Source organism: Cnephaeus nilssonii, assembly GCF_951640355.1.
Source record: "Cnephaeus nilssonii genome assembly, chromosome: 15".
Lineage (NCBI taxonomy): Eukaryota > Metazoa > Chordata > Mammalia > Chiroptera > Vespertilionidae > Cnephaeus > Cnephaeus nilssonii.
In genome coordinates this window covers 33,313,664-33,330,866 of record NC_137086.1, presented here as the reverse complement: position 1 = coordinate 33,330,866, position 17,203 = coordinate 33,313,664, and the positions used below count along the sequence as shown (strand labels likewise).

Below are 17,203 nucleotides of genomic sequence, written 5' to 3'. Positions count from 1 at the left end.
AATCCCTGGTAGGGAGTGTGCAGGAGGCAGTTGATCAATGATTGTCTCTCGTCATTGATGTTTCTATCTCTCTCTCCCTCTCCCTTCCTCTCTGAAATCAATAAAATTATATATTAAAAAAAGAGGAAGGAAAATAAAAAGCTAGTCAAGCTTGCACATTTTCATTTTTACCTACTTTGTCCATGAAAAGCTGTGTGACTTTGAGTAAGTTATATAACCTCTCTATGTCACTTTTCCTGCCTATAAAATATTTCAGCATCATCAGAAATGGGATGCCCTCAAAAATAAAGACAATTCCCTGCGTTTTGGGAGGAGGACGAAACTCAAGAGTAGAAGGGAGAAAAACTCAGAAACAGATTGGTTCTACGTGGTATTGGGTCCCTGCCTTGTCTGATTCTCTCCCTCTGTTTTCTCCCTATTTTTTTCTTTTACTCTTCTCTTTCTCCAATATCCTCCCCCCCCCCCCCCCCCAGATATTTCCTTTGCACCCTCTACTACCTTCAGGTCCACAGTCTCCAGAGCAAGAGAAACTGAACACAGAAATGAAGCCTGGGTCTGGTCTCTTCCTTTGTCCTGGGTCCTCCAAGCTCCGCTGCTTCCATCGTATTTTCTGATGTTTTACAACCTCTCTTGTTCTCAGTTGCTCTTCCAGTGGCTTTTCTGCAGTCTCATTTTTCTTTCTGTGTTGGTCCTTTAGGATTCTCTGTGATTTAACCAATAAAAACACATACATTTCTTAATTTTATCCAATTGACTGCTTGTGCACATACTGTTCCCCCACCTAAAGTGGCCTCTCTCATCCTCTTCACCTGTCCTGATATTATCTATCATGTGCCAAGAAACAACGGAAGCCATTCCTGAACCCTTCCTGCCCATCTTAGCCCATATATAATTACTCCCCCTTTATGCTTCTCTTGGACCCTAAGCATTCACTGTCATATAAAGTTATTTCTTTTTACCATATACATGTTCCTTCCTGAATGAGATTATTACTTCTTCACAGTCAGGGACTTAGCTTTTTATTGATATTATTATTAACATCAAAGCATTGTTATATATGTAGCAGGTTCCTCCTTAAAAATACATTGAATAACATTTCTTGAATGAATCAATGGTATAGCAACTTAAGATGTGTTTATTAATTGAATAATGAGATATGGAAGGAACAAAGCAAGTATGTATTGAATAATCGAATGCCTGAAATGAAGCCAACAGACTGCCCAGATGTTCTCACCCAAGGGGAAAGTTCCACAGTTCCAGTCACAGTTGGATGATATTTACAAGGCTTAGTATCATCTTTACTGACTCATCTCCTGTTTTCACTGCTATCAGAAATAAATGTTTTTGTCAGGAAGCCTAATTTAAAATTCTTGGCATATATGAGCATTTTATTCATAATATGACTTAAAATCATTTGTTTTATTTTAATAAAATTAACTCAGAGTTACTATATAGAGAGCATTACATTTTTGTGATGGCCCAGTAAGGCCAAATGTATTTCAGAAGCAAATCTAAGCCAGAGGGCATGATTTTATGAATGAGGATATGGGGGTACAGAGAGGTTAAGTAATATGTCCTCAAGACACACAGCCAATTGGTGAAAAGATGTGGTCTAGAATGCAGATCCCTTGACACAGATCCCATATTTTTTCTACATCCTGCTGCCTCTGTTAGTGGAAAAGTAAAAGGATAATCTTCAATGTGGACTTCCCCCCACATGTTATTTTAAGTGCCATAAAAGATTATAGTATAATCTATATTATGCTGTGATTAGGAGAAGCGTAATTTCCAGCATCATAAAATGTTCTGTGGCAGATCCGCGCAGGCAGGATTAACATTGGTGTAAACATGGGATCAGGTAAATAGGGGACAACCAAGTTGAGCTGAAGCCAGTGCTGAGGCTTCTGCCATGAAAGTATTGGAGTGGCCAAGGTGACATGAACCACCCTCATCCCACATTTGCTTTGTCATTAGGATCCTCAAGTAGCCATCCCTCCTTAGTCCAGAGCTTTTGCTCACTCCCTTGACTCGTCTGACTTTAAACTTGGCTCTGCTCTGTGTCACATATGTACCTAGTAAAGTGGCCTGCTGGTGACAAGGACTTAATCCACTAGCTCAGGTAGGTGGTACAGAAAACAAAACAAACAAACACAAAAAAAAACTTGGCTAGTTAACCAAGAAATTGGATTCCAGGAACATTTCTGCTATTAGCTAACCATGTGGATTTGAGATCATGCGGTCAGTCTACACATTTGTATCCAAAGGGGGCTGGAATAAAAAAAATGCTTTCCATCCAAGGAACACTGGGGGTGGCTGAGAGGGGCCTCTGTGGCTCTATCAGTGGAGATATCAGGTTGGATGTCCACGCCTCCCAATCTGACTTCAACCAGAACTGTTCTAGTTTAATCTGCATCAGTATCTTGCACAAAACATAATCAGAAAAATAGAAATAAATTCTGTTTTAAAGTAACAGCAATACAAACAAACAAAATTATGTTGGGAATCCACTGTAGTAGCTCATCTCTATGGTGCCTACCAGGCCCTTCAATCTATAAGACATTTGGGGCAGGCTGGGCCTGACGGTGCATTTCTGATCACACCAGGTAGGCCTGACCTGTCTAGGGTCAATCAGATCGGTAAAGGTGCCCACCACAGAAATTCTGGGAGAAGTCCCTCCTTCCCTTACAGGTCCTCTATGCCATAAAGCTCCCCAGGATTCTAGGTCAAATCAGAAAGTCACCGATGAAATAAATTCCATGCAATTTTTCCCTATGGCTTAGACCCACCCTACAAAAGCTCTGGGATCTTATGAGGCTCCAATTTAGCAAGTTTATTTCAATTCATGCATTGGACATCAATTATATGCTATCCATTAGCATGATCCTGTTCTGCTTTTGGGTTGAGATTTATTATCTTGTTGTTATTGTTTATTTTTGGTTTGTTTTTGTTTTTCCACACTTAACCCCAAAACTATAGCCCTGTATCTCCATAGAATAAAAAAACTTAGGGACCAATGTCCTTATGTCCTTTTTTTTTTAAAATATATTTTATTGATTTTGTGCAGAGAGGAAGGGAGAGGGGTAGATAGTTGGAAACATCGATGAGAGAGAAACATCGATCAGCTGCCTCCTGCACACCCCCCACTGGGGATGTGCCCGCAACCAAGGTACATGCCCTTGACTGGAATCGAACCTGGGACCTTTCAGTCCGCAGGCTGACGCTCTATCCACTGAGCCAAACTGGTTTCGGCCCAATGTCCTTTTTTTTCCTTATATGCTTCCATTGAATTCTTCCAACCTCTATTTATCACCAATTGAGCATCCATTACCAAACTAGGTGCAAGAATAAATAGTAATTCCTGTCTTCAAGGATTTGGAATATATCTGAGAGAAAAACCTGCCCCCCCTCCCCCAGCACGTAACAAAGGAAGAGTGCTAAATTAGCTACAACCACCTGCCAAAGGTAAACACTAAATTTGCTTGGCAGCATAAAAAGGGTGAGATTGGGCAAGCTGGAGTTGTCAGAGGTTTGACCTATCTGTTGAAGGGCTAAAAGGATTTAGACACAAAGAGAGAAGGATTTCTTAAGGGAAAAGGAAGAAAGTAGAAGACAAGCCCCAAGGACCAGCTGCTTTGGGGTGAAAGCTGGCTATGTCAGAGAGCCCAGGCACCCACCTCTGCCACCTCCTCAGTGGAGGTTGCTGGTCAATAGATTTACCTGCTCTGGATCTTAACCAACCATCTTCCAATGGATATCCAGCTCCTGGGTTCATATTTATCTCAAAGGCGCATTTCTACAAGTGTCTAATGCTTGCCACATGCTTAGTGCTCCCTACCTGTGTGAGAGCCACACATTATCCTATATAATAAAAGGTTAATATGCAAATCGACCGAATGGTGGAATGACCGGTCGCTATTGCACACACTGACCACCAGGGGGCAGACGCTCAATGCAGGAGCTGCCCCCTGGTGGTCAATGCACTCCCACGGGGGAGCACCTTTCAGCCAGAAGCCGGGCTCACAGCTGCCTCCGCGGCAGCGCTAAGGATGTCCAACTGTCAGCTCAGACCTGATCCCCACAGGGAAGGGCCTAAGCTGGCAGTTGGACATCCCCCGAGAGCTCCCGAACTGCAAGAGGGCACAGGCCAGGCTGAGGGACACCCCCCCAAGTGCACGAATTTCGTACACTGGGCCTCTAGTTATTGCTATAATCATCACTCACTACCTGCTTGTCTCGCTTGAACCCATTACTCATGCCATCCCTCTCACTAAAGGTGTTTTTCACCATCTCCCAGGTTTCGTATACTTGCTCTTTGGGAGGCAAATTTATTACGTGTTAAGTTTTAAAGTGACCATCTCCAAATGTTTGAGGGGACTTAAAATGGAAACACTGATATTATATTGGGATTCCTCAATAAGACTGCTTATTTATCAGAAGTCCTGGGTGGTGGAGGGTGGGTGAGTGCCCTCTCAAAGGCAGTAAGAGGCAAGAGCCTACTGAGTGGCTAAGGGAACACAAGAGCCAAACTATCTTCCGAAGGAGGGGGCTACCCACCTGTGAACAATCTTCCCCATTTTCTTATTTCTCCCATGACCTCCTTTTCCTAAGGTAGCAATGATAATCTGGGAATAAATTCACATTTTCTAAGGGAGAAATACTGCCAGGCTTGTTAATCTCATGCAGATGTGATGTTACGTTTACCATGTTGTAATATGGCTTCTTAAAAAACAAGTTGGAAGGAAGGGGGAAAGAGAAGCACACCAAAAAACAACAACAAATATTCGCCAACCCATATGGTCAGTAATTGCTGTTTAATAGTCCTCCTATTACAAACCTAAGAGGCAGCAGTCTGAATTACCAGTAGAGTATTAATAAACAGGAATGAGTTAATAGTGCATAAAGACCTTCTAGTGGAACAGTGGGGGAGTTGAATATTCTTTTCTCCAGTCAGCTGTAAGTAATTACTGCATGGTGTGCTTCTGACTATTACCATAACAGAGCAATTGGACGTGAAGAATGGATAATAGTACGGACATGGAGGTATTTTTAGAATATCAGCAGTGAAGCAGGTAGCCAGCCTACTCCAGTAGAAACCTTTAAATAAGTTTCGAAGACTTTTTTTTTTCTTCTTCTTCCTTATGACATTTAGCCAGGGTAGAATTTTAAAAAGATCAATCTAATAAATTATTTAAAATAACTTTACAAAGAGGATGCCTGTGATATGTAAATAAGAAGTCAAGAAGGGAGGAAGGAGAAGCCGAAAAAGCCCAGGCGGACAGGAGGCATCTCGCCGACGTTACTGTAACTACATAATCACAGGTTCCTTCCTGCCCCTCTGAGAGTACAGCCCGGTTGCCAGCCTGCTCGGCTGGCTCCCACTGGCTGCTCAGGTGAAAGGGAAAATATTCAAATCAGAGCTGTAACTATGATTGCTGGAGTTGTGGGTTTTCTAAAATTGAGTTAGTCATCCTCGGTGATTTAATGATGCATATCATTTATTTTAAAATATTATTACAGAGGCATTGACTGAGCTGCGGCGCCTTCGCGGGACTGTCCATTATGCGATGCGGCCGGGTATGTCACGGGCGGCCCAGGGCCAAGGTATTATTGTCTAACGGCACAACACAGGTTCTCAGAGGCAAATAGCTTGACACTTTGATTCAGAAAGCAGTAATTTTGCAAATGCACACAAATATCATTTAAGGAATATTTGGAGAGAAAATAATGTTTCAGGGTATATAGGTCCTTCTCCTGCCTCCCGGCTGCATGGGCCGATGCTGATTTTTCAATTTGCAGGTTTGTTAAGCATCATGGAATGTTTTGGTTCTCAATCAAGAATATTCTTCCCAAGTGGTTCCGAAGTCCTACGCTTGAAAATAAACGTGTGTCCTCTTTGTCTCCTAGCAGCATGTGTTCCCACATACAATGGCGCACAGGACACAGCAAAGCAATGCAGTGGATTGAACCATCGTAGAGGTTTTTAACCTGTCATTCTCCTGGGCAGGGACCAGGCTCACCTCTGCGGGCAGTGCAGGCAGCTGGCGTCCACCAGGGGTGGGGAGGAGCGAGGCCCCAAGTGCTCCTCCTGGCAGGATTCCTGCCCTCCCTGTGGCACAGGAGCTGAGCAGGGGCTGAGCTGCCTCAGTGTGAATAACCTCGGGGTCCCACCTGAAACAAAGAGGCGCAGCCTCTGAGACAGCTGGCAGTGCTGACCTGATCCCTGCTCACTGTTTGGAAGCCCTCTGACAAACAAGTGTGTGTGAGTGAACGCTGCCACGTTTATTTCTCCTGAAAAACCACATCATTGTGTCTGAGGTCTGCCAGCCAGCATATTCAGATTCATCTGGACACAGCACCCTTTGTTTTGCTAAAAGATGCTGCAGTGCAGATGGACAGATGTATATTTCACCTGTGTAGCTGGTCATTCTTAATAGAAGGCAAGGGTACACCTGTACAGGTGTTACTGGGGCCCAAGGAGATCAGCTTTTCCACGTCACTGGGGTTTGATTTATTTTCTGCATGTGTTTAAAAAGAGAATGGTTCTATTTTCCCGAAGTCTACAGAATGATGAGGACAAATGAAACTCTGGCTAATTAAATGACAATTTTTAACAAAGTTTTTCACATAGGTCAAAGAACATTGGTCATTTCTAGAAAGTGATCAAGACCTCATGATTTAGGGCATCTCAGTATTTAGCATCTTTGTGTTTCGAATTTAGTGAAATTGGGAAGTACTTATCACTGACTTTGTATGTGATTGCACTGTTGGTGGCCATGAGTATGTCCCATCAAAACTTATTCTACAGCCTGATTAATCATGAACTTCCCTAGGGTGCAGGCTATACCTCTGGGGATTATACCCAGAGTTGCCTCTCCATTTGTAGTGCCAGCAAAGATTTCCCCAGAAAAGGTATCACCAACAATCAGAGCTGGTGCTATTTTAGATCTAGAAAACCCTCTAGGGATCAAAAGAATAAGAGGTTTTTCCCAAGAGTGAGACTACGGGGGGGAAGAAGGCTCCAACGCCTTTATATTTCCATTTAGCTCTAAGGAGCCCAGGGGGAAAGAAATACCTGGAATTATTAAGAAACCAAGAAGTTTCAGAGGCCACCATTTCATCTCTTCAGTATTTCAGCAGGTACCTCTCTAGTCAAGAATTGTCAGTATGTTCTAGTGCTCACATTGAAACTACTTAGCAGGCCAACACACCATTAAGAACCAGTGAAAAGCTAAATTATTTAGAATTGATTATGCAACTCAATTTGTATAAAACTTTCCAGACTGGTTGAATTTAGCTACTCTACTTACGGGTTATCATGACAACCAATAGAACTCACCAAAAGTGCGTTTTTTTTTCTGTATTTGACAAATAATCATATGAAATGTCCAGTGATATATCAGCATATTACATATAAGTGATAATAACAGAGGTCTAAATAATCTGGCCTCTGTCTACGTCATGGATTTCATCTCCTTAGGTCAGTTCCTCCATCAACCTGAGCTTATCCCTGCTTCTGGGTCCTTGGCACTGTCTGGTTCCCACTGGAAGGCCTTTAGCCTCAGTGTAAATGTCATCTCCAAGAAACTATGCTTAATAGCTTTCCAGGCATTCTCTAAGCACCACTCTGCTTTATTTTCTTCACAGCATGTATACTAGTTGATATTTTCTTGTTTTCATGTGCCTAAGTTGAACTGTTCTCAATTTTTGATTCCATCTCTGCTATAATATACATGCCACGTGACAAGTAACTATGGGTAGAAAATAATCGCATCCTTACCCCCATGGATGTTAGGCTTATCCATGTGACCTGCACTTGTTTACAAAATGTTGGCTAGGTGTGAGGAGAACAGAGACTTTAAATATGTTGTGTGTCTTGTTTATATCCTGGTGCTCCAGGTATTCCCTATAAGAGAAAAAATATTTTGTAAGTAGTCACTTTTTGAAGAAAAATGAAGAGAATCTTAGAACAAAACGTATTATAATCAGAACCAAGTCCCCCCATGACCTGAAGGCGTGCTATTTCAGCCTACCCATGGGACTGTTAGCAAGAAAACAAACACTTGTTTGAGACCCTGATTGGGCTAGGGCAGTGGTCGGCAAACTCATTAATCAACAGAGCCAAATATCAACAGTACAATGATTGAAATTTCTTTTGAGAGCCAGATTTTTTCAACTTAAACTTCTTCTATTGCCTCTTCTTCAAAATAGACTCACCCAGGCCTTGGTATTTTGTGGACGAGCCACACTCAAGGGGCCAAAGAGCCGCATGTGGCTCACGAGCCACAGTTTGCCAAACACTGGGCTAGGGTGTGAAGCTTTTTGTTCATTATAATTGTGCCAATTGCTAATTAATATAGAAATTACACCAGAAATGGACTTATTCTGTCAACAAACTTCAAATATGTGTTATTTGGTTTGGGTTTACATAGCAAGTAGAGAGAAACTCTAAAAAATGTAATGAGAAGTTGGAACAATGACAACCCATATTATATAATAATAAAACATAAAACTATTGACTATAATAACCTAGAAGGCCAAAAATAAAATGTATTAAGTGTACTTCTAGCATTGGGCTGAGAAGCTTTAAGGGAAAATATTCATAGTACGAGTTGGCTGCTATTATCTGCATTTGATAAGTTACTACACGAAATAGATGAACTTGGCAAAAATTGACTGGTTTGCAAGCAGGATTGAGCGAAAATGAGAGAACCCAGAAATTCTGAAAGCTGTAAGTTTGAAAAATTAAACCATTTCTCTATATCTATGGGTTGACCTTACGGTGTTGCCATAAAGACCAAATAAAGTGGTTGTCACACACTTTGTTGAGACCTCTGAAAAGATTAAGGAGATAGTACAATTTACAGATGACTAATACATGCAAAGTACCTACACTTATTTCTAGAAAGAAGCATATCTCTAAAAGAATTGTGAGGAAGACATCTGTCACATGTAGTTGGCTGGAAAATACATAGAAAATCCACAAAGTTTTTGAGAGCGTTGTACTGGAAAACTTGCCACCAGCCTAGTTTTTAAAAAGACTATGTGTGTTTGAGACATATAAAGGCCCCCAAAATTTTATAGGCAGGAAGCAGGCTGAGAAAACTGCTCAGCTACCAAGAAGAGCATATTCTTCAGTATTCATCATAAAAACCAAAGATGAAAAAAGGAGTTCCAAGAGCAGAGCAAAGAGAAAATTGATGGTCAACTTTCAGGTGCTGAACCTGGGCTTAACCAAAGTACATATCAACCTTTTTGTTGGGAAATGTGGAAAAATTTTCTCAAGATAATTTCAAAATTGCTATAGACCAGTGACTTCTATGTTTTTGTTTGTTTGTTTGCTTATTTAGTGCGACTGTTTAATTTGTTTTATTCTGTCCCTATTCCAACACTGTATATTAGATGTATGGGGGCAGCTAATGTATCTTTCAGTTCATAGATGTCCAGATCAAGAGTGGTTCCATCTAGACCTAATCATGAGATCTTGGACTTTGAACCTGATGGGTGTGACTTTGTGGGGTTTTGAAATCACAATAAGTATATTCCATATACAGAAGGATTCTGGACAATCATGACCAAGAGGGCAGACTGTGGTAGATAAAGTGAATTATTATTTTCAGTTCCTCATTTCCTAACTATAAAATTATACATTCACACTTCTTTTCCAGATAACTTGCAGTTCTTCCCCCTATGAATGAAACATATTTATTTTATCCATTCATGTTGGGCTTGCCATGTGAACCGTCTTTGTTAATGAAATGTTAGGAAATGTGTCTGAAGCAGTTTTGGGCTTGCTGACATGATCTGGCTTGTTCTCTGCACTCCTGTCATTCCCCGTGAGGAGATCATGCCTCCAGATAACTGCTGGTACAGGGAAAACCAAAGAGGCAAGTGGAATAGATCTGATCCCAATTGACATTTTTGAACCAAGATAAGCTAAACCATGCTAAGATCAGTAACCTTCCAGTTGACCCACAGAACTGCTATAGAGACAATGAATGTTTGGTCTTCTAGTTTAGAGCTTTAGAGTTATTTGTTTCACAGCATTACTGTAAAATTAATGCTGACCGATGGAGTTTATATGTTTGTTTATTGTCTTCCCCCATGGGAGTGTAAGCTCTATGAAAATGGAATATTTTCTACCTTGTTCATGTATGTATTTCAGTGGAAAGAAACATTCTAGGCACAATACATATTTTAAAATAAAAAATAAAAATACAATATGTAGTAAACAACCAATTAACATTATCTATTAGAACCCTACTTCACAGTGGCAAAGAAGAATGGCATACCTATAGGAAAATAAGCCATTTGAAGTTTTTCACAAGAAAGTATTAGAGATCCCCTTGAGTGGTGTTATGAATGTCTGATACAGAGATAGCTGTAGAGACTAGAATAGTTAATTCAGTTGAGGAAATAGAACTATTATGAGACAATGTCCAGTTGTCCTTATATCTTCAGCTCCAGCACAGAGTGGGTTCTCATTCATGCATGTTCAAATGAATTGACTCTGATTGCTCACAGAAGCTTTCATACCCCACTTGGCCTTTAGTTATGGAATATATTGAAAGGACATCAGCAAATAACGCAGGCCTCTGCTTCTTTCTTCATCTGCTGAAAACTCTAACATGGGAGGCTGTTGGTTGTGCCTTTGGGGTCAACCTAGGAGAGCCTGGTATTCTCTTCTCTTCCTTCAGATGAATAGGCAGGAACTCTATGATACGCTTAGCAAAACTTGTTTTTAAGCCTTCTACATTCTCCAAATCAACCCACTTTACGCTCTTATTCTTTTTTAGTAATCATCTTCTTTAGCCCAAATATCCTACCCTCAATTTAAGGCAGTATTCCATTGAACAGGTTCGTTTCTATCTGCTGTTGCCCAGCTCCTGCAACTGACTCTAGTACTCTAGTGCTAAATTCTGGGCATATAACTTTTTTTAAAATATATTTTATTGATTTTTTTACAGAGAGTAAGGGAGAGGGATAGAGAGTTAGAAACATCGATGAGAGAGAAACATCCATCAGCTGCCTCCTGCACACCCCTACTGGGCATGTGCCCGCAACCAAGGTACATGCCCTTGATCGGAATCGAACCTGGAACCCTTCAGTCCCAGGGCCGACACTCTATCCACTGAGCCAAACCGGTCAGGGCATGAGCATATAACTTTTGAGGTAGACAGTTCTTGCTCCCAAGGTGTCTTTTAGAGAAGAACAATGTATTTTAAAGCAACATAAGCTGACTCTGTTACTTTACAATAAATTCTTCAACTGAACAGTACATCATGGGAACACAAAAACAGGGCATCTAAATGATACTGAGGGACAACAAAGAATGGAATTTGAAATAGTAAAGAAAGAAGGGGGATAATGATGTGAGTAAAGTTTCCTAAAATTTGTTTTATGTTTATACCCACTATAAAAAATAAATATTGGTGTATCCCTGAAAAAAAAAATTACATGGATGAGCAGATATATACTCTAGTACTAATGAAAAAGGCAAAAATAATTTGAAGAGACCTCAAAACTCTTTCTCAGAGTATGCTTCGCATACCCTCCCACAATCTCAAGAAAAGTGGTGAAATAACAAGGAAGCACAACACAGCAATTAATGCTGCCAAGGAGAAAAGCAGAACCTAATGATTGAAACAGTGTGTCCACTTGTTGAAAGTGCCTTTCGTTTTGAAAGATGCTTGGAGTCAATAGAGAGAAATTAAAAAGCAAGTGAAGAAAGTCTAAAATGTAAAAACAAGACCAAATTGGAGAGTAAAGGAAGAAACAGGATGGGGGTCTGGTCTACCACAGCGAGGGTGTGGCAGGACCAGGGGTCAGCAGAGTCTTTAGAAACTCAAAACAAATCCCTGTAGGTGATTGATTAGACCAGATAAGGTGCCCTGGGGCCCAGGGTTCAAGAGTTTATGTGGTCAATTTAAAGTTTTCTGACTTAGTAGAGGGCATTTTTGAAGATAGCTGAAAAGTGTTCAATAAAATCTGTTAAGTAAATGCATATCCCCAAAAGTGTTTGTCTTATGTCCACTTTCTATTTTTTAAATCTCTCATATTTGTGGGAACTAAATCGTGCCTAGGACATGTAAGTTAGTCTCTTATGATATTTATCTTTCCTTCTCTTTTTATCTCTCCACTCCAACTGCTCCCCCAGCCCCCAGGGCGATGCAGTCGGTTTTCTAATAGCAAATCTTATTTCAATAGTTCCTGAAGAGAACTTGTTTCTCAAGCATGTGTGTCATTTTAGAAGAAGCCAATTGGAGTAGGAGAACATGTAACCTCCCAAGACAACATTTCTTTCAAGGGACACATTGATAGGAAATCTGCCACATATCTTTATTAACTAAGATACAAAAGGTAGAAATTCATAAAAAATTCCCTCCCAACCACAAATTCTAATACACATACTGTAAATAGTTTCAAAATTCTTCTGACAAAAAACAAAGGAAAATCAAAGAATGATGTAAACAGGCAGATGCCTCTTCTTTCTTTTTAAATTCTTTCATTATCACCAACACATTTTATAATTATTATTTACCACTAGGGGCCCAGTGCACGCATTTGTGCACCTTGAAAGAAACTGTGGCCCTGAGGCTACTGTGGGCGTAGGGGCGGGTCTCGGCCCATCCTCCATACCCCTGCTCGGCCCCTACTGCTACGGCCACTGGTCCCCTGTCTACCGGCAGCCCCACTACTGCTACTGCCACTGCCACTCCCCTGTGCTGATGGCCAAGGCCCCTCAGGAGCAGAGGGAGGTGGAGAAGCCCTCAGGGGTGATCGGGGCAGGCAGCTGCCACTCATACCTGCTGATGGCACCAAGTGATCAGGACTGGCGCCAGGCACCAGCAGCAGGTGTGAGCAGCAGCTTTAGCACCGGCAGCGGATGCGAGCTGGACCAGTGCTGGCAGCAGGTGCAAGCGCTGGGTGGGACCATGGCGGGAGCAAAGAATTTTCAGTAACCACAGAGGCTCGCCCCAATGACAGTGACCAGCGCCCCGCCTTGGTCTGGTGCCCCTGCTCACCTGCTCCACCATCCCGCCGCAGCCGACGCCTGCCATGTTCCACGCTCTGCCACCTGCTGCCCACGCCTGCTATGTTCTGCGTGCGCCCCCTGGTGGTCAGCGCACGTCATAGTGACTGGTTGTTCAGTTGTTCTGCCATTTGATCTATTTTAAGGTGACCAGATGTCCCGCTTTTGGCGGGACAGTCCCGATTTTTAACAATTTGTCCCGCGTCCCACGGTGTTTTAAAAAAGTCCCGATTTTTGGAAAGAATGCACGACAAGCTAGGGAACGGCGGGAGAATGGGAAGGGAACATATAGACCAAATTTTTAATCAAGAACCCACCCCCAACCCCCCGGTCAATGGTGTCCTGCTTTACCAATGTTAAAATCTGGTCACCTTAATCTATTTGCATATTAGCCTTTTATTATATAGGATTGTCTTCCTTTACATATTTTTTAATCGACAGTGCAAAGAAACAAAATGTGAAACTAAACAGAGAGGGAGAATACCTTGAAAAGGCTTTGCCTAGTTAACAATAGCTCTTATGTTTACATATGGTTGCATGGGACCTTCCTAACAAATTGGATAGGGTAGGGCAGGGAAGGGAGGTAACCCATCAGGATGGTTTATTAGTCATAAATGCCTGGCACCTGGGTGGAATCACACTCATTAGCCGTAAGGCCTTCCACAGGTTAGTTAATATCACTGAGGCTCAGTTTCCATCATTTGCAAAACAGGTATGTAGTCCTACCTCATAGGTTTGGTGTGGGGATTAAATGAGAGAAAATAAAGGCCTTGGTACATAGGACTAAATCATTAAGTCTATAAATACCAGCTAGAATTAGTATTGCAGAGGTGTTAGTATCCCCCCCCCCCCCGCCCCGCATATGACAGCTGATGTGTCCAGAAGCATGACTGACCATGCTGCTGACCACACAGAAGGAAAACTGTCTTTTTTACCTTTTAAAACGCAGAGGCAACCTGTCTGTGTTTGGCACTTCTAATAAGAAAAACAAAATAAAATAAAAATCCATTAGGAAAATATGTATTGATGTCATTCCAACTAAATTATTAAATATCTCTTTAACGAGTGTGTCAATTTAGTTACAATCTTTCAAAGATGCAGTGAGTCAATCTGAGCGCAGGCAGAGCCCTCAAAGGTCAGACTCCATCTACAGGTGGCCCACTGCAGTCTCTCCCCTACCCCTTGCTAGCCATCTCTAACCTTAATGACATAATTAAATGGCTATAAAGTTCCATAGTTCTCGATTCTTTAATTAACTGGAAGAAAGCCTCTTATCTTCTCAATGTTGAAGATTCTGCTGTTTCACTTTGCACCAGTTTCAAAAGCCTAATGTTCAACCTCCCTAACAATTGTAAAGAGTGCTATTTTTTAAAAAAAAAATTAAACAAGTGAGAATTTGGATATGCAAACTTTCAATCAACTATGCAAGTTGGTTCTCTACATCTTCCTGTTTGCAGGTTTTCACCAAAAATTGTCCTAGATGACAGACATGAAGTTAGCAGAAGCCAATATCACTGAATCAAATGAGTCCCTTGAAATTCACATTGGACTCAAGAGGTACAGCTCTTCCTCAGGGGCTTAACATCTTTACGAAGGAAAAGCATGAACTTGGGACAAGACACAAAATACATATTTCCACTTTCACAAAAGTTTCTTGACACCTCTTCCTTTTTCCCTTTGACCTTCCATCCATTCAACAAAAATTGAATTAATTTATGTTTAATTAATTCCATTAATTCAGGCAGAAGTTGAAATGATCTCAATTAGATGCATCATGGGGGATGGCCACATAAAAGGAACCCAATGGTGCCACTTAGGTAGGAAGAGGAAGATGGAGAATGTATATTCTATATGATGTTCTCATTTCTCTGTGGCATGGGCAAGACCCAGACATATCTTTATGTCCAAGAGAAGATTGAGGGGGGGTGAGATGAGCAGAGGGTGCTGAGCACGGGGACAAGGTGCCTCCCCAGCAGACACTCTGGGAGGACTTTCCAGGACAGGAGCTGGTGACGCAATATGGCAGAATCTCAAAACCATCAGCAAAAGCTGATATGAGTCAGCGGCATCTGGGGTTTTAGTGAGAGAACTGACCAAGCAATAGGAGAGCAGGTCCCAAGTTGAACCTGCTATTGACACCAGTGGGGCAAAGAGCAGTCAGGTAGAGAAGAGATTTTGCTACGGAGACCTGCAGGGCCAGAGACAGGACAAATCCTCAAGCACCCCATTTCCTCTGCTTCCAAGGAGACAGAGCAAGTCCCTCAGCAGGGATGTCCCTTAGGGTGGAGAAGGTAGGGCACAAATATCTGCTCTGAGGTGTCACCCTCTCTTGGCACATCATGAGTCCTGGCCCAGGCCTTGTTGGTTTGGAGGGAGGGAGGTCTTCTGACATTGGCCATCTCAGAAGAGTAGCTTTTTATAATTTTGCCTTTTTTATAATTCATTGTAAGTTGAAGTCTGTGTTAGCTCTAATCCTGTCTTGGAAGACATAGACATCATTTTGAGGAAGAGAAAAGTAGAGGTTGGGGAACAATCTGAAAGCCTGTACATTTTCCTAAAGAGACTTGTTTTTTGAAAGAAGACTCTATAAACCATCATGTTTTGAATGGATTGAATGTTAAAATGAAAGGAGATTTACACACCAGAAGTGACTGAAATATTGTTAATGGATTATAAGTTGTTGTATTTTTCCATTCAGTAAAGTGGAATTCCATGGGCCAGATCAGTGTTTTTAGAAATTAGAAGGCAACATTTATTTTCTGCATATCTGAGCAGAACACGAAGAAATTTCCAACTCCATTGTATGTGTGTGCATGTATAACATAACACTAGAGGATTATACTCTAAACATAGTGTTTTTTTCTGCATAAAGAGATTATAAATGTTTATATTTTTTATTTTTCACTTTTCACATCCTTCAATTTTTCTGTGATGAGTATATATTAGCTGTTTAAAATCAAAGTGCATAAATGCTATTTAAAATAATTTATATCTTCTAGTTGTTTTTTGTCTAAACTCCAACTGTTTAGAAAAACATGTGGAGTATTTGGTCAGTCAGCCATATATATATACTCATAAATCCTTTCTAACTTTAATGTTTTTTTCCTGTTTTAATCCCCCCTTTTTTTTTCAAAGATCATGTTGTGTCTCCTTTTTTCTCTTAAAGTTTCAAAATGGCCTTTGGCCAAATGCAATAAAATGTTGCCCTGACCTGACATAAAGAATGGAGTATGTATATGAAAGCACTTTGAAAACTTTAAAGGACTTTCAAAATGCATGGTGGTATTGGTGGTGCGAGGAGGGGGAGGCGGGAGGTGGGAGTGAGTGGGAAGAGACACAAGAGGAGAAACTAGATTGTATCTTTGTGTAACATAAATGTCAAAGGTCCTTCCTAAATAAATTTGCAAACAGAAGCAAATGGAGGCATGTCTGGCATTCCTGAACGCTCACAATTTTACAAAGTTAATGTAGCAACATGGCACACCCCTTCAGGTTGACCTTTTTCTGTGTTGGCTGCTAAGAGCAAGAACCACTCCAATAGACAGAGGGACCTGGGAGCTACTGGTCTCAGCCTGAATCTATACTGTTAAGGGCCGTTCTAGAGGTGAATCCTAATTAGGAAAACTCTTTAAATATGGAGACTGATTCTAGAGTTTGTTTGAGAGGGAGAACCTAGAGGTCCCAGAAGAAGGAGACATTCTACGTAAGCTCTCCATATTTGGACTGCTTTAGAAGCCCTCTCCCCAGAATGAAAGTGAGACAGTTTATTGGCAAAGAGTCCACCTTCTCTTTCCAGGCTCCCCAGTGAGAGTCCCGGGCAGAGTAAGCATGGCAAAGAGTGCAGATTTGGACCCCAGCTCTACCACTTGGAGACACCTTGGACAAGTTAGTCGCTTGACCTCTTTTGCCTTTAATTTCTCATCGTAAACAGGGATTGTGATAGGACCTATTCCATAGGGTTCTTGAGGGATCTAAAAGGCGACAATATATGTGAAGTGTGTACAATAGCATCTGGCACTTACTAAGTGCCACATAAATGCTAATTGTTAATATTAAGACGAAGGGAATCCTCAAGTGTATCCAGGCCACCATAAGCCCCTAAGGTTCACAATCTGTTCCTTGAAGGAAGATAATCCTGAGAGGTTCTGATAATTCTGAGAAAGGAATAATTCT

At 41.4% G+C, this 17,203-nt stretch overlaps 1 protein-coding gene across 3 annotated transcripts in view; it reads right to left on the bottom strand.

The window, feature by feature from the left end:
- The window catches only part of LOC307111548 (uncharacterized protein), a 688,174-nt gene that overhangs the window by 15,092 nt on the left and 655,879 nt on the right, over positions 1 to 17,203 (bottom strand). For 2 of the 3 annotated variants that reach the window (XR_013814598.1, XR_013814599.1), the window contains 2 exons: positions 7,778 to 7,903; positions 499 to 703 (listed from right to left, as the gene is read on the bottom strand). The gene's annotated coding sequence lies outside the window, so the exon portion shown is untranslated. Of the gene's footprint in view, positions 1 to 498; positions 704 to 7,777; positions 7,904 to 13,990; positions 14,006 to 17,203 lie in introns of those variants that run through there. The other variant, XR_013814600.1, reaches the window with a different exon arrangement.